This window comes from Hypanus sabinus, chromosome 1 (genome assembly GCF_030144855.1).
Source record: "Hypanus sabinus isolate sHypSab1 chromosome 1, sHypSab1.hap1, whole genome shotgun sequence".
Lineage (NCBI taxonomy): Eukaryota > Metazoa > Chordata > Chondrichthyes > Myliobatiformes > Dasyatidae > Hypanus > Hypanus sabinus.
In genome coordinates this window covers 44,932,411-44,959,468 of record NC_082706.1, presented here as the reverse complement: position 1 = coordinate 44,959,468, position 27,058 = coordinate 44,932,411, and the positions used below count along the sequence as shown (strand labels likewise).

The 27,058-nt window shown below is 45.8% G+C and overlaps 1 protein-coding gene and 1 long non-coding RNA gene across 2 annotated transcripts in view; both read left to right on the top strand.

Moving 5' to 3' along the window:
* LOC132399117 (sialic acid-binding Ig-like lectin 10) overlaps positions 1-27,058 on the top strand; it is a 740,957-nt gene that overhangs the window by 261,310 nt on the left and 452,589 nt on the right. The window lies entirely within an intron of this gene.
* On the top strand, positions 1,576-5,744 carry LOC132393893 (uncharacterized). The gene is made up of 3 exons (XR_009512097.1): positions 1,576-1,681; positions 4,792-4,873; positions 5,653-5,744. It is a non-coding gene; the product is annotated as an uncharacterized LOC132393893 (long non-coding RNA).

Sequence of the window (27,058 nt, the reverse complement as noted above, 5' to 3'; positions counted from 1 at the left end):
TACAGATGCAAAAAAAAAACATTTAATATCTCTCCCATTTCTTTTGGTTCCATACATAGCCGATCGCTCTGATTTTCAAGAGGACCAATTTTATCCCTTATTATCCTTTTGCTCTTAACATACCTGTAGAGGCTCTTAGGATTATCCTTCTCCCTGACTGCCAAAGCAACTTCATGTCTTCTTTTAGCCCTCCCGATTTCTTTCTTAAGTATTTTCTTACTCTTTTTTATACTCCTCGAGCATCTTATTTCCTCCCTGTTGCCTATACATGTTATACATCTCTCTCTTCTTCTTTATCAGAGTTCCAATATCCCTCTAGAACCAAGGTTCCTTATTCTTATTCGTTTTACCTTTAACCCTGACAGGAACATGGAAACTCTGCACTCTCAAAATTTCTCCTTTGAAGGCCTCCCACTTACCAATCACATCCTCGCCAAAGAACAACCTGTCCGAATCTACGCTTTTTAGATCCTTTCTCATTTCTTAAAATTTGGCCTTTTTCCAGTTTAGAACATCATCCCGAGGACCAGATCTATCTTTCTCCAAGATCACGTTGAAACTAATGACGTTATGATCACTGGAACCAAAGTGTTCCCCTACACACACTTCCGTCACTAACCCTAACTCATTTCCTAATAGGAGATCTAATATTGCAGACTCCCGAGTTGGTACATTTATATATTGATTTAGAAAACTTTCCTGAACACATTTCACAAACTCTAACCCATCTGGACCTTTAATAGTATGGGATTCCCAATCAATGTGTGGAAAATTAAAATCCCCCTACAATCACAACTTTCTGTCTCCTGCAGTTATCTCTCTGCAGATTTGCTCCTCCAATTCTCGCTAACTATTGGGTGGTCTATAATACAACTCTATTAATGTGGTCATACCTTTCCTGTTTCTCAGCTCCACCCAGATGGCCTCAGTAGACAAGCCCTCTAATCTTTCCTGCTGAAGCCCTGCTGTAATATATTCCCTGACTGGCAAAACCACACACACCCACCCTTCATCCCTCTGCCTCTATCACGTCTGAAACTTCGGAACCCTGGAAGATTGAGGTGCCAGTCCTGCCCCTCCTGTAGCCAAGTTTCAGTAATGGCTGTGACGTCATAATTACAGGTGTCAATCCAGGCCCTCGGCTCTTCTGCCTTTCCCACAATACTCCTTGCATTGAAATATATACACCTCAGAATGTTGTTACCACCACACAGAACCTTACTATTTATGACTTTGCGTGAACTACTAACATCATTTATTTTTGCCCCAGTTCCACTATCTACTCTGGCACTCTGGTTCCCATCCCCTTGCAAATCTAGTTTAAACCCTCCCCTAGTTTAAACCCTCGCTTGTGTACTTCCTCCTTGATGGTAGCAATGAGAAGAAGGCATACTCTGAGTGGTGGGGTCTATAACGATGCCTTTTTGAGTCTTCAACTTTTGAAGATGACTAGTGCCCATGATGGCACTGAGTTTGCAACTTTCTGCGGTTGTTTAAGATCCTGTGCGGTAGTCCGTCCATAAATGAGAAAGGGGCTGACTTGTACAGTGGACTGTTCTGAAGCTGTCCTGTTAGTTGATGTTACAGGTGGGGTATCTACAGTTTGGATCACAGTGTTACTCACGAGCAATATCATTCTCATGATTCTGGCTGGATTCTTCATCTACAAGTACATCCAGAAGTAAGTCCAGATGAACGTTCAAGTTCAATTTTATTGTCATTTCAAATGTATAAATTTATATCATCAAATGAAACATCATTCCCTGGGCCAAGGTACACAACACATACTGCAATGTTACCACAAATAAATTAACAAATAATAAAATAAATTCTATAAGATTGACATTGATCATAAGGTGCATTTACAACACTTCATAAGTGATGAGACCTGAATGCTGGCAGGGGGTTCAGTGGTGGGGAGGAAGCTATTTCCCGTCCTAACCGTCCTTCTCATAATGCTACGGTTCCTCCTGCCTGATGGTGGGGTGCTGGGGGGCGGGGGGACAAAGATGGTCAAAGAGTTTGTGAGATGGTTGGGATGGATCCTTGACAATCCTAAGGGTCCTGGTAAACATCTTGAAGGGGTGGAAGAGATACCCCGATGATCATCTCAGCAGCCCTTGTAATCCTTTGTCGGGTCTTGTGGTCAGATGCTTTTCCATTGCCAAACCAGATGGTGATACAGCTGGTCAGGACACTCTCGATGGTGCTCCTGTTAAAAATTAGTTAGAGTCGAGGGAGGAGGTAGCCTAGTGCACCTCAATCCCTTTTGGAAATGCAGATATTGCTGTGCTCTTGAGTAAAGAGATGGTGTTGGGGGGGGGGGTCTAATGCAATTATGAGGAACCTTCAGCTATTGTTCTAATCCTACCCTCTGCTGTCTGCCTGTGGGTGACTGCTTCGATCGGGTCTGCATCTGTGCCTGTTTCTGTCTCCTCTACTGACTAGTAATCAACAAACATTCACAGTCATTGCTACATCCTACATACTGGTGGTATTCAGTGCCTATAAAAAGTATTCACCCCTCCTTGGAAATGTTCATGTTTTATTGTTTTACAACATTGAATTACAGGATTTAATTTGTTTTATTTACGCTGATCAACAGAAAAAGACTCTTTCGTGTCAAAGTGAAAACAGACCTCAACTAAGTGATCTAAATTAATTGCAATTATAAAGCACAAAATAACTGATTGCATAAGTATTCACCACCTTCAAGTCAGTATTTAGTAGATACACCTCTGGCAGCAATTACAGCCTTGAGTCTGTGTGGAGAGGTTTATTTCTGCTTTGACATTTGGACACTTCAATGTTTCCCATTCTTCTTTTAAAAAGCTGCTCATGGTCTGTCAGATTGCATGGGGATCGTGAGTGAACATCCCTTTTCTAGACCAGCACAAACTCTCAAGTGCTTTGAGGTCTGGACTCTGACTTGGCCATTTCAGCACATTACATTTGTCGTTTTTAAGCGGTTTCCGTCTAGCTTTGGCTATAAGCTTAGGGTTATTGTCTTGCTGGAAAACAAATCTTCTCCCAAGTCCCAGTTCTCCTGGGAAATCAGGATTTCCCTGTGTTTTGCTGCACTCGTTTTACCCTCTACCTTCACAGGCCTTTCAGGCCCTGCAGTGAAGCATGCCCACATTTTCATGGTAGGGTTGCTGATTTGTGATGTGAAGTGTTCAGCTTACACCAAACATGGCATTTAGCCTGATGGCCAGAAAGCTCACTTTGGTTTGCATGATACCATAGAACCTTCTTCCAGCTGAATTCAGAGTCTCCCATATGCCTTCTGGCCAACTCTAGCCGAGATTTCAGGTGAGGGTTTTCAAAAGTGGCTTTCTTTTTGCCACTCTCCCTGCGACTAGTGAAGCACCTGGGCAGCAGTTGTATGCATAATCTTTTCCACCTCAGCCACTGAAGCTTGTAACACCTCCAGAGTTGTCATGGATCTCTCGATGGCCTCCCTCACTAGTCCCCTTCTTGCACAGTCGCTCAATATTCAGAGGATGGCCTGCTAAGGCAGATTTACAGCTGTGCCATATTCTTTTCATTTCTTAATGATTGATTTAACTGTACTCCAAAGATATTCAGCGACTTGGAAGTTTTCTGATATCCATCTCCTGACTTGTGCTTTTCAATAACCTTGTTGCAAAGTTGCTTGGAGTGTTCTTTTGTTTTCATTGTGTAGTTTTTGCCAGGATACTGACCCATCAGCAGTTGGACCTCCCAGATACAGGTGTATTTTTACTACAATCAATTGAGACATCTTTGCCATACACAGGCCTCCACTTAACAGATCTCCACTTAACTAATTCTGTGATTTCTCAAACCAATTGGCTACACCAGCGATAATTTGGTGTCTCATATTACAGGTGGTGAATATTTGTGCAATCAATTATTTTGTGTTTTATATTGGTAATTAATTTAGATCATTTTGCATAGATCTGTTTCCACCTTGATATGAAAGAGTCCTTTTCTGTTGGTCAGTCAAAAAAGCCAGATTCAGTCCACTGTGTTTCAATGTGTAAAACAACAAAACATGAAAACTTCCAAGAGGGTGAATAGTTTTTCTGGGCAATTAGCAGCAGCACTGTACATTACAGATGGCAAAATTATTTATTTAGAGACACAGCATGAAACAGGCCCTTCATTCCCAAACCCAAGCCGATCACAGGACAATTTACAATGACCAGTTAAGCTTCTAACTGGTACGTCTTTAGAATGTCGGAGGAAACTAGAGTACCCGAAGCAATCCATGTTGTCACAGGGAGGACGTACACGGCGTCTGTATTTTATACATGACTGACATGATAAAATAAACCAACCTAAACAAAGGGAGCTCCAGATCCAAAAGCACAATGAGGGAGACTGGGAATTCCCTGCCTTCCAGTCTGGTCCTTGTCATCCCGTGGTCACACAGCGCTTGGGTGGTCACACCTTGATCAGTGGTCAGTTGTCAGCACCACAGGTGAGGCGTCCAAACGAAGATGAACACTATTAAACTTTCAGATATATTTTCTCTATCTGTCTCTGATGGGTGGAGGAGGGTTAAAGGAGGTGATAGGAAAGGGGAAGCGGGTGGAGGAGGATCAGGAGAAGGGAAGGAAGGGGGTGGGGAAAGAGGGCAGAAGGGAAGGAGGATGGAGGAGGAGGGGCACAGTGGTGCCACTCCACAGCCTCAGTGGAGGATGTTGTATCAGAAGGTTTGGATGTCACAGTGAGGTGGGATCGGGGTGGGGATTAGGCTGACACTCTGATGTTCTTTAACACTGGGCCAACTTTCTGTTGTTCCAGTTGGGATTCACGGACGAAGGAGAGAGCCTCGGAGATCCTGGACATGACCGTCAGCTCCACTGCACACTTGACCGCACCTCAGGTACAGGTCAGAGCTCAGTCCAGTAAAGGTCAGGACACCGGGAGCACAGCGCTGCGGGCGGTACATTGAGTGGGGAGTGTCATACCATGGGGCTGTGCTCACAGACTGCCAAGGTTTGGTGTTTAGGAGCATGAGTGAGTGAATGAGAGGGAGGGAGGGTGGGAGAGAGATGAATGTTGTGGAAGGGTTGGACAGAAAGACAGAGATGGAGAGAGAGGAAGAGGAGGAACAAGAGAGGAATGAATGAATTAGACAGAAATGAGAGACTCGTAGAGAATTGGGAGGTAAGAGGGTAACTGAAAGAGAAGAGGTGAGATAGGAGAGGGGGAAAGAACAAGAGGATGGTGTTCACAACAGTGTTCCAGCCTGTTATTCAGAACTTGTTATTCATTAGCCAGTGTTTGCAGCATTTAAATATGCTCATCGTCAGTGTTCAAAATTTAAAGTAGATTATTTATCAAAGTACATATATATATATATCACCACGTTCTATCCTGAGATTCATTTTCATGTGGGCATTCACAATAAAATCTAAGGAGACAAACAGAATCAATTAAAACTCCACACATCATTGGTGCAAACAGCTAATGTCCAAAGGACAACACTCTGCAAATAGAAAATAAAAAGTAACAAAAAACAAATAAGTAATAAATATTGGGAAGCTGAGTTGTAGTCCTTGGAAGTAAATCCAGAAGTTGTGGAACTAGTTTCGTGATGGGGATTGAGCAGTTCAATGCTGTTTGATGAAGAATTGAGATTTGCTTTTATTTCTGCCCCAGGACACGGAGAGGCAGAGGACGAGCCAGATCCCACCAGAAGTTTCACCAGGAATGCCCGTTGGAGAGGAGGAGGAGGGTGACCCGGTGTACGCCAACCTGCAGGAACTGCCCGGCATTGGGCGTCCTGTTCACAGAGGGGAGACCGTCGTATACGCAGAGTTGCATTTCCAGTCAATCGGGCCAGCCTGAGGGTTCGCAGCGCTAGTGGGTGGTGGGTGGGGGGAGGTTGGGTAGAGAGTCTTCTGGTTCTCCTGGAGATGGCCAGTGCTGTAGGGAACATTGCAACCAACTACACAGCAGGATCCCACAGAGCACTGGGTCCCACAGACCCAGTTTACCACCTACTTTCTAATTATGTTCATTCATATCAAGGGAAACTGGAGACTCGCTGATTCAGATAAATAAAATCGCGTCGCTTCTATTCGGGGGTGAGGATGCGCAGTGAGGAGATGGCATCGCTCAGGGAATGCCGCTCGGGGGTGGGGGGAGCTGGTGAGGGGGGGGTATAATGGGAGGGGCGGTGATGTGGGTGCACCACGCTGTAGAAAGAGTGGGGAGGAGGAAGCACTGTGCTGTGAGAGCGGCGGTGAGGAGGGTGCATCGTGCTGTGAGAGGGACTGTGAGGAGGGAGAGACACGCTGTGGGTGGGGCAGTGCTGTGCTGTGGAAGGGGAGGTAGCTATTTCCAGGGGAGCTCAATATTTTCAAACAAGCCACAAACGTGGGAAGACGGTGTGGCATTTCCACAGGACTGGAGCTTTCTCAACTTCACTTGGAGTTTGGAGAAGGAAATCGGAGAGTCAGAATGCGGGTGCGGCGAGAACCATTTCGATGTTCTTCGCGTCCGAGTTGAGAGAGGTGGGATTGCGCATGCGTGTGACGTCGGGCAGTGAAGCTTGGAAGATTTAAAATAATACCGCCTTATACAGCGGGCAGCGGAGTGAACTGAGAGTGGAGTGAAGACTTAAGGGTTTAGGCGGAAACGGGCGAGGCAAGGTAGGCTTAGGTTTCAGTTTTTCCTGTTATTTGAGTAAAGGAGGAAGTATGAGAGTGAGGGCAGCTTGTTGTTCTCGGTGTCGGATGTGGGAGGTCCTGGAGTCTCCGAGCCCCCTGGATGTCCATATCTGCGCCAGGTGTGCCGAGCTGCAGCTTCTAAGGGACCGTGTTAGGGAACTGGAGCTGCAGATCGATAACCTTCGTCTGGTCAGGGAGAGTGAGGCGTTGATAAAGAGGAATTACAGGCAGTTGGTTAGACCAGGACCATGGGAGGCATACAGGTGGGTCATGGTTAGGAGGCGGAAGGGGAAGAGTCAGGTACTAGAGAGTACCCCAGTGGCTGTACCCTTTGACGATAAGTACTCCAGTTTAAGTACTGTTGGAGGGGGTACAGCCTACCTGGGGGAAGCAAAAGTGGCCGAGCCTTAGCACAGAGTCCGTCCCTGTAGCTCAGAAGAGCGGGGAAAGGAAGAGGAAGGCAGAAGTAAAATGGGACTCAATAGGTAGGGGGTCAGATAGGCGATTATGTGGATGTAGTCAGGTGACCCGGATGGTAGTTTGCCTCCCTGGTGCCAGGGTTCGGGATGTTTCTGATCGCGTCCAAGATATACTGAAGTGGGAGGGTGAGGAGCCAGAGGTCATGGTTTATATAGGTACCAATGACATAGGTAGGAAAAGGGAAGAGGTCCTGCAACGAGAATACAGGGAGTTTGGAAGGCAGATGAGAAAGAAGGACTGCTATGGTAGTAATCTCGGGATTACTTCCTTTGCCACGCGACTGTGAGAGTAGGAATGGAATGAGGTGGAGGATAAATGCATGGCTGAGGGATTGGAGCAGGGGGCAGGGATTCAAGTTTCTGGATCATTGAGACCTCTTTTGGGGCAGGTGTAACCTGTAAAAAAAAGGACGGGTTACACTTGAATCCTAGGGGGACCAATATCCTGGTGGGGAGATTTGCTAAGGCTACTGGGGAGACTTTAAACTAGAATGGTTGGTGGGTGGAAATCAATTTGAAGAGACTGGGGAGAGGAGGTTAGATCACAAATAGAGAAAGTTAGTAGATAGTGTGTGAGGGAGGATAGGCAGGTGACAAAGAAGGGGAGCGCTCAGACCGAAGATGTATGGGAGACGGAAGAAAAAAGTAATAAAGTTGTTTGCACCGTTAGGAATAAACAGAGAGGAAGAGGTGGAGAGTTTCTTAAATGCATCTATTTTAATGCTAGGAGCATTGTAAGAAAGGTGGATGAGCTTAGAGCATGGATTGATATCTGGAAATATGATGTTGTAGCTTTTAATGAAACATGGTTGCAGCAGGGGTATGATTGGCAACTAAATATTCCTGGATTTTGTTGCTTCAGGTGTGATAGAAGCGGAGAAGCAAGAGGAGGAGGTTTTGCATTGCTTGTCCAAGAAAATATTACAGCAGCCCTTCGGCAGGATAGATTACAGGGCTCGTCTAGGGAGACTATTTGGGTGGAATTGAGGAATGGGAAAGGTGTAGTAACACGTATAGGGGTGTATTATAGACCACCTAATGGGGAGCGAGAATTGGAGCAGCAAATTTGTAAGGAGATAGCAGATATTTGTGGCAAGCACAAGGTTGTGATCGTGGGAGACTTTAATTTTCCACACATAGTCTGGGAAGCCCATTCTGTAAAAGGGTTGGATGGTTTGGAGTTTGTGAAATGTGTGCAGTTATCTTGCAGCAATACATAGAGGTACCAACTAGAGAAGGGGCACTGTTGGATCTCCTGTTAGGGAATAAAATAGGTCAGGTGACGGAGGTATGTGTTGGGGAGCACTTTGGGTCCAGTGATCCCAATGCCATTAGTTTCGATATAATTATGGAGGAGGATAGGGCTGTACCCAGTGTTGAGATTTTTGATTGGAGAAAGGCTAACTTTGAAGAAATGCAATTCGAAGGAGTGGATTGGGACAACTTGTTTTATGGGAAGGATGTAATAGAGAAATGGAGGTCATTTAAAGGTGACATTTTGAGGGTACAGAATCTTTATGTTCCTGTTAAGTTGAAAGGAAAGGATATAGGTTTGAGAGAGCCATGGTTTTCAAGCGATATCAGAAACTTGGTTCAGAAAAAGAGAGATATCTACAATAAATATAGGCAGCATAGAGTAAATGAGGTGCTCCAGGAATATAAATAATGTAAACAGAATCTTAGAAAAGAAATTCGAAAAGCTAAAAGAAGATACGAGTTTGCATTGGCAAGGAAGGTGAAAATGAATCCAAAGGGTTTCTACAGTTATATTAATAGCAAAAGGATAGTGAGGGATAAAATTGGTCCCTTGTGGAATCAGAATGGACAGCTATGTGTAGAGCCAAAAGAGATAGGGGAGATTTTGAACAATTTATTTTCATTGGTATTCACTAAGGAGAAGGATATTGAATTGTGTAAGGTAAGGAAAACAAGTAGGGTTGTATGGAAACTATGATGATTAAAGAAGAGGAAATACTAGAGCTTTTAAAGAATATAAAAGTGGATAAGTCTCTAGGTCCTGTCAGAATATTCCCCAGAACTTGGAGGGAAGTTAGTGTAGAAATAGCAGGGGCACTGACAGAAATATTTCAAATTTCATTAGAAACGGGGATGGTGCCGGAGAATTGGTGTATTGCTCATGTGCTTCCAATGTTTAAAAAGGGTTCTCAGAGTAAACCTAGCAATTATTGGCCTGTAAGTTTGACATCAGTGGTGGGTAAATTAATGGAAGGTATTCGTAGAGATGGTATATATAATTATCTGGATAGACAGGGTCTTATTAGGAGCAGTCAACATAATGGAAGGTCATGTTTGACAAATCTTATTGAATTATTTGGAGGTTACTAGGAAAGTTGACGAGAGTAAAGCAGTGAATGTTGTCTGTATGGACTTCAGTAAGGCCGTTGACAAGGTTGACACGGTAGGTTAGTTAGTTAGGAAGGTACAATCGTTAGGCATTAATATTGAAGAACTAAAATGGATTCAAGTGTGGCTGGAGGGGAGATGTCAGAGAGTAGTGGTGGATAATTGTCAGGTTGGAGGCCGGTGGCTAGTGTGCTTCAGGGATCTGTATTGGGTCCAATGGTGTTTGTCATATACATTAATGATCTGGATGATGGGGTGGTAAATTGGATTAGTAAGTATGCAGCTGATACTAAGATAGATGGCATTGTGGATAATGAAATAGGTTTTCAAAGCTTGCAGAGAGATTTAGGCCAGTTAGAAGAGTGGGCTGAACGATGGCAGATGGAGTTTAACGCTAATAAGTGTGAGGTTCTACATTTTGGTAGGAATAATCAAAATAGGACATACATGGTAAATGGTAGGGCATTGAGGAATACAGTAGCACAGAGTGATCTAGGAATAATGGTACATAGTTCCCTGAAGGTGGAATCCCGTGTGGGTAGGGTGGTGAAGAAAACTTTTGGTGTGCTGGCGTTTATCAATCAGAGCTTTGAGTCTAGGAGTTGGGTTGCAATGTTAAAATTGTGCAAGGCATTGGTGAGGCCAAGTATGGAGTATGGTGTACAATTCTGGTCACCGAATTATAGGAAAGATGTCAACAAATTAGAGAGGGTACAGAGGAGATTTACCAGAATGTTACCTGGGTTTCTGCACCTAAGTTACAGAGAAAAGTTGAATAACTCAAGTCTTTATTCTTTGGAGCGTATAAGGTTGAGGGGAGACTTAATAGAGTTATTCAAAATTACGTGGATAGTCTTTCTCCATTGAGAGAAGGGGAGATTCAAACAAGAGTACATGAGTTGAGAGTTAAGGGGCAAAAGTTTAAGGGTAACACGAGGGGGAACTTTTTTACTCAGAGTGTGGTAGCTGTGTGGAGCGATCTTCCAGTAGTAGTGGTAGAGGCAGGTTCGATTTTGTCATTTTACAAAAATTTGACAATAGACAATAGGTGCAGAAGTAGACCATTCGGCCCTTCAAGCCTGCACCGCCATTTTGAGATCATGGCTGATCAACTACTATCAATACCCGGTTCCTGCCTTGTCCCCATATCCCTTGATTCCCCTATCCATAAGATACCTATCTAGCTCCTTCTTGAAAGCATCCAGAGAATTGGCCTCCACTACCTTCCGAGGCAGTGCATTCCAGATCTCCACAACTCTCTGGGAGGAGAAGATTTTCCTTAACTCTATCCTAAATGTCCTACCCCTTATTCTCAAACCATGCCCTCTGGTACTGGACTCTCCCAGCATCTGGAAAATATTTTCTGCCTCTACCTTATCTAATCCTTTAATAATCTTATATGTTTCAATCAGATCCCCTCTCAATCTCCTTAATTCCAACGTGTACAAGCCCAGTCTCTCTAACCTCTCTGCGTAAGACAGTCCAGACATCCCAGGAATTAACCTCGTGAATCTACGCTGCACTTCCTCTACAGCCAGGATGTCCTTCCTTAACCCTGGAGACCAAAACTGTACACAATACTCCAGGTGTGGTCTCACCAGGGCTCTGTACAAATGCAAGAGGATTTCCTTGCTCTTGTACTCAATTCCCTTTGTAATAAAAGCCAACATTCCATTAGCCTTCTTCACTGCCTGCTGCACTTGCTCATTCACCTTCAGTGACTGATGAACAAGGACTCTAAGATCTCTTTGTATTTCTCCCTTACCTAACTCTACACCGTTCAGATAATAATCTGTCTTCCTGTTCTTACTCAAAAAGTGGATAACCTCACAATTATTCACATTAAACGTCATCTGCCAAGTATCTGCCCACTCACCCAACCTATCCAAGTCACCCTGAATTCTCCTAACGTCTTCATCACATGTCACACTGCCACCCATCTTAGTATCATCAGCAAATTTGCTGATTTTATTTTCAATGCCTTCATCCAAATCGTTAACGTAAATGGTATACAGCTGTGGTCCCAATACCGAGCCCTGTGGCACCCCACTGTTCACCACCTGCAATTCGGAGAAACACCCATTCACCGCTAACCTTTGCTTTCTATCTGCCAATCAGTTTTCTATCCATGTCAATGTCTTCCCCCTGATGCCCTGAGCTTTGATTTTACCCACCGATCTCCTATGTGGGACCTTATCAAATGGATAGGTATATGGACAGGAAAGGAATGGAGGGTTATGGGTTGAGTGCAGGTAGGTGGGACAAGGTGTGAATAAGTGTTCGGCACGGACGAGAAGGGCTGATATGGTCTGTTTCCGTGTTGTAATAATTATATGGTTCACCATGTGAAAATCAAAATCTGGAAATCTGACTACTATCAATGGCATTTGGTAGTATAATATTGACAGATGGCAAAGGTTTGACATCCTAAGTGAGATCCCTGACTATGAAAAGGCAATTTGCCCTAGTTTGACTAACTATTTTCTGATTGAATAAGCAATACTGGCAAAGACGGTGTTGTTGGTATTGAAGGACACCGAAAGGGAACGAGGTATTGCACTTCTAACCGAAGAAGGAGGCACTGTACTGTGAGAGGCTTGGAGAGGAGGGAGAATCTCGCAGTGGGAAGAAAGGTGAAGAGGGAACACTGCACTTTCTGAGGGCAGGTGAGGAGGAAGTGCCGCATTGTGGGAAGCGAGGTGAGGACAGGGAACTGTGCTGTGGCAGGGGAGTTGAGGAGAGAGCACTGCATTTTGTGAGGGCAGGTCAGGAGGGAGTGCCGTGCTGTGGGAGCGGAGTTAAGGAGTTTTGAGAACTAGGGATAAATTGGGTGTGCCCCAGAGGGCCGCTGGGTCTCTGTACTGATCTCCGCCAGGTTTCCTCATGCTCGTGTTACAGACAGAAACACATTAAACTGAGTAGGACAGAGACCATGTGTGTGTGTGTGTGTGGGGAGTGGGTGCAATGTACAGAGGCAGGCCGTGTGAATGAGCTAAAACTTTGCAGCGCCAATATCGTTTGGGACAATTGACTTCAAATTTGTCAGAGAAAAACAGGAAGACGAAGATTGTTTTGGTAAAATAATGAGACGGTTTGAATACAAACATTCTTTTTTTTTACCCAGGGTTAGGGAATCAATGTTCAGTTTTTGGCGCCTTGCTGTAGGAAATAGTGAAGATAAGTGTTCTGAGGAAATTGTCAGAACTTGAAGGACTGAGTTATGGAATGAGAATGAACAGACTGAAATTTGGAGCATTGGTGACCTTATGGAGGTGAAAAAAGTATGAGGGGCATAGGTAGGGTGAATGCACACTTTAAGATGACAAGGGAGAAAACTCATGGAGGGTCATCTTTTCACCTCAAGTCTGATCTGTATATGAAACGAACTGCCCGAGGAGGTGGTTGAGGCAAAGATTCCTGGACAGGCAGATAGACAGAGGGATATGGGCTAAAGGTCGCTTGGATGGTATTCTTTGTTGGCATGGACCAGGTGGGGGGAAGGGCCGGTTTCCGACCTTGTGACTCTATGGAAGTTGTCAAAGTTCATTGTGCACAGGTTGCTGATGGTTACAACGCAGGTGCGCTGGGCATGTGCATGGAAAAACTGCATTGGCACTAATTGTATGGGGATCCAAGTTCAAGGGCAGAGATATCTTGCCAAAATCATTCGTGGCCTTCAAACATTGATCAGTTTCTCTTTCCAAAGAAAGTGCCTGGACATTTGGAATATCGCAGCCAGCTCTGGGCTCCGTGTGAAGGGGAGTCTACTCGCGGGGTGGTGGGGGCTCAGACACTGCCTATGTTCAGTGATAGTACTGATTGGTTGGATAGGAATAGAATCGGAGGGCATGGGGTTAAGGGAGGGAAGTGACGATCAGGTCAATAATCAGTCATATTCATTGAATGGTTGAACAGAGACGGTCGTCCTGATATTACGGGTTATGAGGATTTCTGCTGCTGAGTTCACCCACTTCCAGATTCGACCTATTGTCAACTCGGAGATGTTTTTGCACACCAGCTACTCAAACCACCCTGTCTGGCACCAGCAATTACTCCACAGTCAGTCACTGAGATGACATTTCTTCTCCACTCTGATGTTTGGTATGAACCTCTTCACGATGTCTGAATATTTTTAAGAATTAAATTACTGTCAGATGATTGGATGTCCCTAATAAAGTAATCACTGAGTGCATGTTCCACGGAGGATTTATCTAATGTTACATTTATTAAGAGTGGGATTAAAGGTCTGTCAGTTTTACATCTCTGAACTGTTTGCTTCTATTGGATTTCCTTCCTCTCCTTGACAATTCACTCCATGTCCGTGTTTCTAATGTCAACATGTCACACTGCCTGTCCACACTCCCACCTGGGACAACTTCTGTTGAAATGTGCACAGTGGAGCAGAGCACATGCTTCAGTCCAACGACTATGCATGTTCTCTCTCAGCCACAGCAGATCCACTTTATGTGGTGCTTTGTGCACAGTGTGATGCCCTTAATGCCAAAGTCATAGTAAATGTTTTACCAATGGCCTCGATGGTGGAGGGTCTTTGATGATGAATGCTGGTTTCTTTTGGCAGCACTCCATGTAAACGTGCCTATTGGTGTGTGATTAATCACGGCATTGATGTTGTCTCTTACTAAGAGTTTGCAATTGCTTGTTGATGGCCAGACTACCGTTGTGTGACCAGAAGTGTCAACCACGCATAAGGGGAATATCTGATGTTGCCGAGGGGCAGCTTGGCTTGCCTGGTGCACCTTGCATGGTCCCATCCAAGGGAAGTGGGAGTGGGTGGATAGGTGAGGTAAACTGGGTGAGTTACATTGATCTGGATTCAGAAACCAAGTTGATCACTTCTAAGGGAGTGAATCTTGAGCACCATCCATTTCCACATCTATTTGCTCAGTATCGTTATCTCTGCACAGTTGGACAGCTACCCTGTCCCATATTTTGCCATGAATGGTCCCACCAAAGCTTTGATTTCCAGTGATGAGACATCAAAAGTTACTGCAGGAGATTATGATGTGCTGGAGATAACACATGAAGTCAAGGTGGGCTGGCTGATGGGAAGAAAGTGGAAGACTAACTAATCTGGTGCGGAAGATGTGATGAATGGTGTGCCACAAAGGGCAGTGCTGCAGCCTCGGATTTTCACATCAGAGCCAAAGCAAAAACTAAAGCATTTGCTGCCATCTTCAGCCAGTAGGGCTGAGCAAGTGATCCACCTTGTCTTCCTGCAGTGGTCCCCAGCACGATGGACACCAGTCCTAGCAGGTGATCTACTTCACCCTCCTGCGGTGGCCTCCAGCAAAATAGGCAACAATATTCTGCCAGTTTGTTTGACTTCACAATATCAACAACAGACGGGGTTGGGTACAGGAAAGACCATATTCTCTCATGACATTCTGGCAATGGTACTGATGCCCTGTGATCCAGAGCCTGCCACCTCATTAGCCAGGCTGTTCTAGTGCAGCCACATCACTGGCAACTATCCAACAAACTGATTGAGTAGATCCTATCCACACTGAACAGGACACGTCTAACCCGGCCAGTTGCTCGGCAACAACCTGCTCACAGAAGCTGTTCCGCTAAAGTCACCTCCTCTCCAGACTTCATCACAGCTGGTATCCAAACACAGGCAAGAGAATCAAACTCCCAGGGTGAGGTGGCATTCTCTACCTCCGTCATTATGACCACATTTGATCCAGTGTGGTATTAGGGGCCATGGTAACACTGGCATCCTCCACTGCTCAGAATCATACAAGGCCAAGGGAAAGAGAGTGGACATGAAGATGATGTTTGCAATAGTGGGAGAGTCTCGGACCAAAGGCCTCAGCTTGGAATAGGACGCCCTTTTGAACAGAGATGATGAGGAGGAATTTCATTCACCATGCAGTGGTGAATTTATGGAATTGATTGCCACAGATGGCCATAGAGCCCAAGTCATTGGGTATATTTAAGGAGCAGATTGATGGGAACTTAATTAGAGAGGATGTCAAAGGTTATGGGGAGAGGGAGGAGATTGGGGTTGAGAAGGAAAATTATTCATCCATGAATGAAGGGAAAACACGATGGGCTGAACGGTAAAGTTCTGCTGCCCGGCGTTATGGTCTATCACATAATGGTGGTGAGAGATGAATCATCTCAGCTGCAGGATGTCCCCGCAGGGATTCCACAGGATGGTGTCCTGGGCTCAAACATCTTCACTACTTCATCAGTGACCTTCCATCCATCAGAGGGTCAGAGCTGATAAATGCACCGTGTTCACCATTCACAACTCCCCAGGCAATGGAGCATTCCACAGCCAAACGCTGGACAACACGCAGCCTGGGCTGATGTGTGGTGCCCGTGTCATTTGCCATCTAATGGCCAGGCAGTAACGATATCCAACAAGAGAAAAATCAACCATTTATTTCTGAAATTTAGTAGTATTGCAGTCATGGTATCCTCTACCGACAATCTGCTGGGGTGGGGGGAAGGCAGCTCACAATCACATTTTCAATGACAATTAGGGATGGGGATTAAATGCTATTTCAGCCGTGAAGCTCACTTCCTCTGAGTGAATAATAAATGTTATTTTTTACATTTTATGTCAGTGATGTGAAGGAGAGCACTGAAGTTCTGGTTACTAATTTCACGATGGCACTGTGATTGTAATTGGTATCTGGTTTATTATTGTACAAGGATACAGTGAAATGCTTCGTTTACATGCCAGCCATTCAGATCATTCCATACATCAGAACATCAAGGTAGTATTAAAGAAAAAAAATTACTGAATGCAGAATAAATGCTACAGCTGCTGAGAAAGTGCAGTGGAAGCAGACAATAAAGTGAAGGGCCATGGAGAGGAACATTCGGAGATCAAGAGTTCTTTGTACAAAAGGCCCATTCAGGAGAATCTGAAGGTGGATTAGAACTCACCCCATCGGTCTATAGAGAGATGAGTTGAGCTACAAGCATCCTAGATGTTGAACCCCATTCGGGACAGGGATGGCACCCAGTGTTCCCCAAAACTGTCAGGTGACAAGTGGCATTTGTCCAAATTGATGCCAGGAAATGACCACCTACAATCAGAGAGAGTCTGATCTGCTACCCCTTATCTCAGTGATGGCCCCACATTCAACGCCCCTCAGGATGTTCAAGGTGATGTCATCATCACTTACCGTACCCTGAACATTCTGGGGGTGATCACCAGACACTCATCTCGACCATCCACATATGGTGGGGTTGGTCTGGGACTGTTACCCTGTGCTGAGTCTCTCACTTCCTGATCCCAAAGCAACTGTCAACTGGATACAGGAGTGCAACTGAATACTCTCTGCAAGACTACATGAGAGTAGCTACAACGTTCAAGACTCTCTCCATTGGTGCTGGAATCTGATCAGTAATAGAGGTGATAATGGGAACCATTGGGGGAAGGGGAAAGGCAAACGGAACCAGCTTTAGATGGGGAGGAGGGAGCGGAGTCAGGGTGTGAAACGGGTGGGTGGATGAGTGAAGGAAGGTTTTGGGGGTGGGGGGAGAAGGACAAAATAGGACGGGAGGGGGATTGGAAAGTGACCTGTAAATGGAATATGTATGGGGAGAATATGAGGTGGTGTTCCTCCAGTTTCCTCCGGACTTTGAATTTGCCTTCCGCTCCCTTATCCAGCCCACTCTACCCATCATTCAAACCCTCTCCCACCATCCCACCAACATACCACTCTCCCTGAATACTCTCTCCCCTTCACTATCAGTCGCAAAACATTGACAGTTCCTTCCACAATCCGTCCCCTGGGGTAGCTGCACAGAGTAATTTACTTAAACTCTGGATGAAGTAGAGCTGGTAGTCGCCTCCTTCCTCATTGTTTCAACATGTTGGATCCAGAACAAAACCTCTGCGATGTTGATGCCCAGGAACTTGAAGCTGCTCAGCCTTTCCACCGTTGACCCCAGGATGAGGACTGGAGTGTTTTCTCCCGACTTCCCCTTCCTGAAGTTCACAGTCAGTTCCTTGGACTCGCTGAGGCTGAGTGTAAGATTGTTGCTGTGAGACCATGTGGAGGGTCTCACTGTGAACTGGGAGACATACGACCACCTCCCAGAGTACAAAGGATATTTTGCACCACCACACTCTCCTCACTTCCCCACACACCCTCTCCACTCCCCCTGCCCCTCTCACCTCCTACTCCATTTGTTCGTCTTTCTCCTACCCCACTCCAAATATACTCCACTCCCCACACAAACAGACCCTTCACACACTCACATATTCACAAAACAGAAACTCACAGACACAAAACATGGAAAAACACACATAAGCACAAAACACAGAAAAACTCTCAGAATCACAGACACAAACACCGAACAACAGACACACATACACAGACAGAAACCTCTCCCCAACCCATCACCACATACAGCCACACACACAGAACACAGAAACAAACACAGTCACACAGAAGCATGCAGACAAAAAACAAACACCCATACAACACACGCACAGACACACAGATACATGCACAAATGCAGAAACACACACATGCATGAACACACACTTAAAATGCACTCAGATAAAAGCAGAAACATACACACTCTCAAATGTGTGTACTCGCATACACACACACACAGAAACACACAGACACATACACACACACACGCACACACATGCATACAAACACACAAACACATACACAGAGAAACCCAGTCACAGAAACACACAGAATTGCACACACACATACACACAAACTCAAATGCACACACAGAAACAAGGAAACAGACAGACACACAGAGATTCACAGAGACAGAAACACACACACACACACACACACACACACACACACACAAACAGAAAAGTACACTTGCACACATACAACCCACAAACAAACAAACTCACAGACACAAAAACAAACACACATAAAGCACAGAAACACACACACACACACAATGCAGAAACACACACAAACACGCAAACCACATACATTAACTCACATACACAGCCAGAAACGCACACACAGAAAAACATAAGGACATACATAAACTCACACACAGACCACATAAAACATGGAAATGCACCAACACATAGAAACACCCAAGAACAGAGTCTCATTAACACAGATATATGCGTCCATGCAGATCCACACACACAAAGAAACAGATACATAAACTCTCACTCACACACACACACACACACACACACACACACACACACACACACACACACATGCGCGCAGAAATACGAACTCACATAGGAGCACACACATACACATACACAGAAACACACACTCACCCACACAGACAAAGAAGCGCACACAGACACAAACCTCTGAGACAGACACACACACAAACACAGATACATCAAAACATGTACTAAAACACACAGACAGAAACACACACACACACACACACACATGCAGAAACACAAACTCACAGAGGAACACATACATACACAGAAACATACACTCACGCACACGGAAAAAGAAGCGCACTCACAGACACAGACCCCCTGATCACAGACACAGACCACCTGAGACACACAGAAAAGCACACGCCCACACACACACACACACACACACACACACACACACACAAATACAGATAGATCAAAACGCGTACAAAAGACACACCGCCAGAAACAAACACACGCGCGACTACACATACGCACACACATGTAGAAACAAAAAAAGTCAGATCAGACACACTGTTGGAGTATTGCCCACAGTGAAGATAACAGATTACGGCATTCTTTGAGAAAAGAAGGTGTGAGTATTCAGACAGTCTGGGGCAGGATTGTGGGATTGCCCCATTGTTAAAGATCTAATACTGAGGGAGGGTCACAGAACAGAACAACCAGTCAGCTATCAGAATGGCAGTACTGAGGGAGAACCCAAGTGAGGGAGAGCATTAGAACCTAATCTCGATCAGTGTGTTGTGATTAGAGGGAGGGTTACTGAGGGAAGGGTATACATAATTAATGGCAGGGCCACACATAACATTGGGGAATAGAATTTCTGCAGTCAAAGTGGCAGGAAGCGTATATTGTTTTTATTCATTTATAGATTCAGCATGGTAAGACCCTATCGGTCCAACAAGCCCACGTGACCCACGTGACCAATTACCGTGCCGCACTGAAGTAAAAGGTGTGAAGAAGGGCCGTGGGATGTTTGCTGTCATAGCTGAGGAACAGAGTATTCGAGCAGAGAAGTTATGCTGCAACTATATAGAACATTGGCTCAGTCACAACTGCTTTCAGTTCGAGTCACCACACCACGGGATTGTACAGGAAAAGGTGCAGAGGATATTCGCAAGGATGTTGGAGGCACAATGCAGATTGCTGTGGTTTCTGGAAATGTGGAGCTTTACGCAAAATACTGGAGGAACTCCTCCGTTCAGGCAGCATCTGTGGAAGAAAACAGTCTGAGGGCACTTTGGGCTGAACCCATCCAAAGATAGATGCTGCCTGATCTATTGATTCCTTTCAGATCCCTTCTGTGTTGCTCTACAAGTATGTTGCAAGGTGCTGAATTAGGTGTAGAATTGTTATTTTTCCTTCATTTTCTTCAGATTTCACTTTCCTATGCTTGCCTGCAATTTTTCTGTAATTACTTGTATGTGTAACTGTTGAGTGAATTTTCAGCAATTGGTTCTGTATTTTCTGGATGTTTTCCTGCAGCCCATACCACCCCACAACCAGACTGTTTCACAACAGAATATTTCACAATTCGAGATTATTTTTTGTTGAAGACAACCACAACTTCGTTGTTTTCTTCCTTCATATGCTCGTTCTTTGTTCCTGGAAAAAAATAATAAATCAACTGTAACCACCAAGTTTTCTGCCTCATTCTTGACTTCCGAAGGACCTCTGGATAAATATCGCCAGATCTAACAAGGGATTGGAGCTTTTTGATGAAGAGGAGACTGGATCAGCTGCAATAGTTTTCCTTGGAGAAGTGGAGATGGATGGGGACCATGACAGAGGGAATGATGTTATCTGGGTCATAGACTTTTCTTCACGGGGAATAAGGAAACTGTTCCTCATAGCACTGGTATCTAAAACTTGAGGGCCAAGGTTTGGGCTAAGATGTTAGAAGTTTGGAAAGGTTCCAACATTTTGGCCCCGAGAGTGGTTGGATTATGGAAAGTACTGCCTGAGGGGTGCTGGATGTTGGTATTTCCACAACATTTCAGTATCCGACAAACCCTGGAATTGCAAGGCAGAGAGGGTTATGGGCCAAGTGTTAGATGAGTACAGATTGGAAGTTGACAGTTGGTATGGACATTGAGGGCCTTTCTGCTGTGCTGACCCTATAAACCTGTGACATTGCTGGATGGACAACACTCATGGAACACTACACTATCCATCACGTTGGGGAGACAGTAATGAAGGAGCATTGGCAGTGGGCAATGCTGAGGAAGAGCTTGTAATCTGAACAACAGCCCTCAGGGTGCCGGGCAATAGTTCTTATCTGGATTATTGTGGAGCTTTCATTGATTCTTCCACCTTGACTCCCCCGCGACTCATCAAGACCATTTCATACAAATGCTCTGACACAGGCCTTTCTGCTTTTTCTGTTGGTCTAGGGTTGAGAACAACATTAGTCAGACACAGAGCAATGAGAGAGGCCAAGCTCAGGGTGGGGAGGAGAGAATACTAGTCCCCCGGAATGGGTGACATTTTGGTGAATGCACCACACATTATGAGAAATTCCACCCTGGGTGAGTCTAGTAGTGATCACTGTCAGTGAGAGTCTCCAATCAGCCCTGCAGTCCCTGTCCTACCCCCATGGCCTTGCACATTTTCCCATTATTCTGGTTCTGTTGATTGGAAAGTTCCTGCTGCACCTGGTCTCACTGCCCTTTAATGCTGCCCATCCCAGATCACAACAACCTGTCCTGTCCCCTTCCCTTTCCCTCGAGACATCTCACTGATCAACTCCAGTCAAAGACTCCCCAGTTTCTAATGGGCCTCCCTCCAGAAACACCCCCTCCTGATTGACTCTGTCCAACCCGGCCTCTTTCTAGGAAGGATGTGGAAAATCTAAAGAGGGTGCAGAGGACATTTACCAGGATGTTGTTTGGACATCATGGCATCTCCTATGAGGTTGAGTGAGCTCGGGCTTTTTTGTTTGGAGTGAAGGAATGTGAGAGGTGAATTGCTAGAGGATTATAAGATGATGAGGCATAGACAAAGTAAACTGTCAGAGACTTTTCCCCTGGGCAGAAATGGGAAATACCAGGGGCATAATTTTATGGTGATTGGAGGAGTGTAGAGTGGTTGGTGTGAAACTCACTGCTGGGGTTGGTGGTAGAACCAGATACATTAGCAACGTTTGAGAGACCCTTAGATAGGCACATGGATGACAGGAACATGGAGAGCCTTGTGAGATGGATAGTTTAGAACATTGTGGGCTGAGGGTCGGTACGGTGCCACAAATCACTATGTCCTGTGTAACCTCTCATGATTTTTAATCCCTTCATTCAATCTCCCATTGACCTGTTCTGGGGAACACTGCCTCTGCAGTCTCTCTGCGGGAGAAATGAATATCTCTGGGAGTCGTCTGGGAAATATCCTCCCTCCCTAACCCTCTCCAGGGATAGGTCTCATATCCTAAAGTTTGACGGGTCAGCGTTTATAAAAGGGAAGAAAAGTGGGCAGATTCGAGAATCCCGATGTTGGTAACTCTCTAAGTGAGGGAGTGCAGGGTGTGAGGAAACTCTAATGTGTTTGTTGAAACTTCATTGACCCCACTCCACACTCCATGTGCAGCAATATACTGTTTTGTTGGAGGCACCTTGGACTGGTGATACTGGAACCTGGGACAACACTTAAAAACGTTGGACAGGGTAGCGAGCTGGCAGAGGATAGCTGGATGGAGGTGAAAGAGCAGAAAGGAAGATGGGCAAGGGTTGGAATGGATCTGGAGCAAAGGTGGGGCGGACTAAAGACGGATGATAATGGACTCTTATTTGAGAGGAAGGTTAAGAGGGAATTAGTTGGAGGAATGTGTAGGTGATGGGCAGGTGGATAGGATGGGGAAGGGAGCCATGTGGACCAGAAAGAGAGAGGAAAGGGATAGAGAGAAGGAGCAGTTACCAGAAGCTGGGGAATTCAGTACCTGTGACACTGGGTTGGAGAGTATCAACATGGAATACAAGCTACTGTTCCTCTAATTTCCATTTACCTCAACCTGGCAGTTGAAGAGGTCAAGGACAGATATGTCAGTGGGGGATTGGAAAGGAGAATGAAGATGTCTGGCCACTGAGAAATCCAGGCAGCGATGGTGGACAAAGTGAAGGTGCTTTGTGAAATGTCATCCAACCTGTAGCCAGCCTCACTGATGCAGAGGAGGCCAAACCAAGAGCACGGGATACAATGAGTAACATCAGGGGACTGTGAAAGGCTGCCTCACTGAGAAGGCTGTTTGGTACCCGAGATGGTAGTGAGGCAGGGGGTGCAAGGGCAGGTGTCACATCCCCTAGCGTAACAGGGGAGTGTGTCTAGAGAGGGATGAGCAGACCTGGGAGTTACAAAGAGAGTGATCCATGTAGAAAGCAGAGAGAGGAGAGGAGTGAAGGAGAAGATATAGATGATGATTGGATCTCATTGTATCTGACAGAAGTTACAAAGAATGATATGTTGGACGTGTAGACTGGCTGGGGTAGTAGGTATGGACCAGGCAAAGTGCATCACTGTTCCGTGTGGGTGGGTGGCAGTGGAATTGGGTGAGAACAGAACTGAAAAAACAAACGAGATGCCGATAAGAGCTGCATCAATAATAAAGATGTTTGGGGGAGAACCCCACCATCTCTGGCTTAGGACAGAGTTCGTAGCCCCTTTAACTGCAAAAGGAGGTCATTGCTCTAGAGACTGATGAATCTGTGGAATTCACTGCCCTCGGAATCAGCAGAGGGGAGTGTGTGGGAGGTGTAGGACAGAGGGGTGAGTGTGGGTAAGTGTATGGGGGTATAGAGCCGGAGGGGAGTGTGTGGGGGATGTAGGGATAGAGGGGTGAGTGTGGGGAGTGTAGGGCAGAGGGGAGTGTGTGTGGGGTGTAGGGCCAGAGGGGAGTGTGGGGGGTGTAGGGCAGAGGGGAGTGTGTGGGAGGTGTAGCGCAGAGGGAAGTGTGTGGAGGGTGTAGAGACAGAGGGGAGTGTGCGGGGGGTGTAGGGCTAGAGGTTACAGAGATAGAAATCAGAGTAATTTCTGAGGAAGCTTCTGAAGATGATCAGCAATCGCTTCCAGTGGAAGTCACCAGTGTGATGACAGTCAGCAGCTGGATTGGTGGAGTTTGGATCTGGGTTGGTGGAAAGAGTGAGTTTGTGTGACAGCTCTCCTCGTCTGCTGATGAAAAGATGTTTTTGAAATTCTGAGATTTATCTGATAACTGAGCTGTGATTTATATCGGTCTCCAGTTTTTCAGTGTTTTCCTTGTGGTTGATTGGTGGGAGGGTGATCTGTTATTTTTTTCTGTGTAACGTGGGGTGGGGGGTTTGCTGTTTTTTTCTGTGAGTGGGGGTCAGGGATTGTAATTGTCGCTGTTTCTTTTTGCAGGGGAGGGTGAGGGATTTGACACTTCTGTTGTTTTTTTTCTGTGGGGAAGGGGTTGGTGAGTTTTTTTAAAACTTTCTTTTTGTAGCGGGGGCAGAGTTGATATCTTTCCTTTCAACAACACCCATTGCATTTCATGGCTATATGGTGAAGACACATATGAAAGTTGTACTGTACATACACACATCAACAACAAAATGACCCTTTGAGTCAGTGGGAGGTTTCTGAATACTCACTTCCTGGTATTCCTGCGTTTATTAAGGAAACAGATCAGAGCCACTGAGGTGAAAAGAAGCAGAGCCGTTGAAATGACTCACGCCGTGGATAGCCGTCCCAGAGCTGAGAAACAAAAGAACAACAAAGTCTTCCATTGGTATCCGTTGACCAGAACAAGGAAGAGCACCAGCACTCCTTTGAGGTGTTCATCACTGATGGCTGTTCGCTGTCTCCCATCACCCCTGGATGGGACCGTCTTGTTACAGGGAAACAAGCCCAGGGCTCCCACTGATTCACCGATATTGGTGCGTTGCAATGATTTCATATGTTCATAGGAGGAAAATACGCACTGTGTGTTTAATAGGCAAACGTTACTTAAAATGTTATGATCCTATTGACTTATAAGTGACATAATTGATTTATCACTATATTCATGCGAGGAAAATAAGCACTGTGTGTTTAAAATTAAATTTGTCAGATAAACCCTTTTAGACATGAAATTGAGTGTATTAGCCACTTATAAGTGACTTGTAGTTCGCTCATCACCTATATTCTGTCGTGATTAATACCACCACCAACCCCCCCCCCCACCCCCGCCAGCCCGTCCACAAGAATATTGTCAAAATTAAACCAGTCTGTAGAGCAACAAAGTTTGGGGACCCCTGAGTTAGTGCACCGGGCTCTCAGTAGGGGGTACACTGTGGAAGACATCTTTCTACAGATGGAGCCGGTGACAGCTCCCACGCAACGAATTGTCCTCGGTCACGTAAAGCCTTTCATTCCCATTGAACTGTTTCCCCATCAAGCCTGTTTGGGACAGGTTCACTCAGGGATAACTGCCATGAGACACAAAGTTAAGAGACGTACCTCCCGCAACGTAATCTCTTTCCAGCGCCTGGTGTTCATGCAGCTGGCACGGATAACACGGTTGACGGCCGGTTTACTGTCCGGCACAAGAGGGTAGACCATCATGTGCATTGGAGCTCTGAGCGCCCACGATACCATGCGTGCAGGAAGGTGGGGCAGTTTCGGAGGGACTGTCCCAACACCCGAAACCCTAGGGAGATCACTACTGGCACCAGTGTCCCAGCTGCTTCTGCCCTTGTTCCTATTCCTGCGCCAGTACCTGCCCCTACCCTTGACCCGATTCCTGCCTCTGTTTCAGTCCCTGTGAACCGGACGGGAGATCTTCAGGCTGTGTGCAGGGAGTTTATGTGCAGGTAAGAAAGCGAGGAAGAAATACACGCACCCTACGATGTTGGCCCACGAGAAAGTAGAGCTCACACCCACTTGCCCTGACGTGGAGCATGAGGCCCGGGGAATTGTGCGGGTGGAAGTGGAGAGTGCCACTGCATCTGGGAATCCTGCAGCTCTGTGCTCCTCTGGCTTGAAGAAGAAAAAGGAATGTTCCTGCAAGAGGGCAGATATTGTAGATGTGGGGGAGTCCCTGGAAGGGGTAGGTTTCCTGGTGGAGGTTGGTTCTAAACCTAAATGCCCAGATGTGGCCTCCAGTCCTGTGGTCCGTGGAGTGTTTGTGTGGAAAGGTGGTGTTCGCACTGTTTGCGTGACTGAGACAATCCTGGAGACCTCCACCCAGGACTTCATATTAGTGACTCCCTGAAGGCAAGTGTATCAAATAATGTCAGCAGAGCGGAAATCAGCCTCTCTCACGCTCTGCATCAGGATGCCAGTGAATCCCAGGGACCGGAGTTGCTGTCGTCCACCTCGTAAACTGTCTCCTGCGGAGGGTGATATACTTTGCATGCCGACCCCAGCAACAGATGGCTCGCAGAGAGTTCCTGGGGATTGTCCTTCCATTTTCGCGACTGTGGATAAGGCTGATGCGATGGTGGAGCAGGCAGGTATGAGTGAGGTACCCGCTGTTCATTGTGGGTTACAAGCGCAGCCATCAATTGGTACGCACGGGAAGGAAGATGGAGGATCTATTTGTAGCGAGGGTTTGAAGGGAGACTCCTTTGATAGTGAGACATGGGATATCCTCATCCCCCCTGAGAAATCACTGTTGATACTTGTGGAGGAGATCAGATAGTGGCATTCATAGCAAGAACATTCGAGTACAGGAGCAGGGAGATTCTACTGCAATTGCACAAGGCCTTGGTGAGACCACACCTGGAGTAATGTGTGCAGTTTTGGTCCCCTAATCTGAGGAAAGACATTCTTGCCATAGAGGGAGTACAGAGAAGGTTCACCAGATTGATTGCTTGGATGGCAGGACTTTCATATGAAGAAAGACTGGATCGACTAGCGTTATACTTGCTGGAATTTCGAAGATTGGGCGGGGATCTTATTGAAATGTATAAAATTCTAAAGGGATTGGACAGGCTAGATGCAGGTTAATTGTTTCCGATGTCGGGGAAGTCCAGAACGAGGGTTCAGAGTTTAAGAATAAAGGGGAAGCCTTTTAGGACCGAGATGAGGAAAAACTTCTTCACACAGAGAATGGTGAATCTGTGGAATTCTCTGCCACAGGAAACAGTTGAGGCCAGTTCATTGGCTATATTTAAGAGGGAGTCACATATGGCCCTTGTGGCTAAAGTGATCAAGGGTATGGAAGAAAGCAGGTACAGGGTTCTGCGTTGGATGATCAGCCATGATTATACTGAATGGCAGTGCAGGTTCGAAGGGCCGAATAGCCTACTCATGAACCTATTTTCTATGTTCAAAGCATCAGCGAAAACTAGCCTCGCTTCGCTGGTCTAGCATGCCGAAACTGGTTATGTCCTTGCGTGTCATTCTCAGATGGAAAAGGAAGTGGAAGAGGAATTCTGTGTCCGGGAACGACAGGTGAC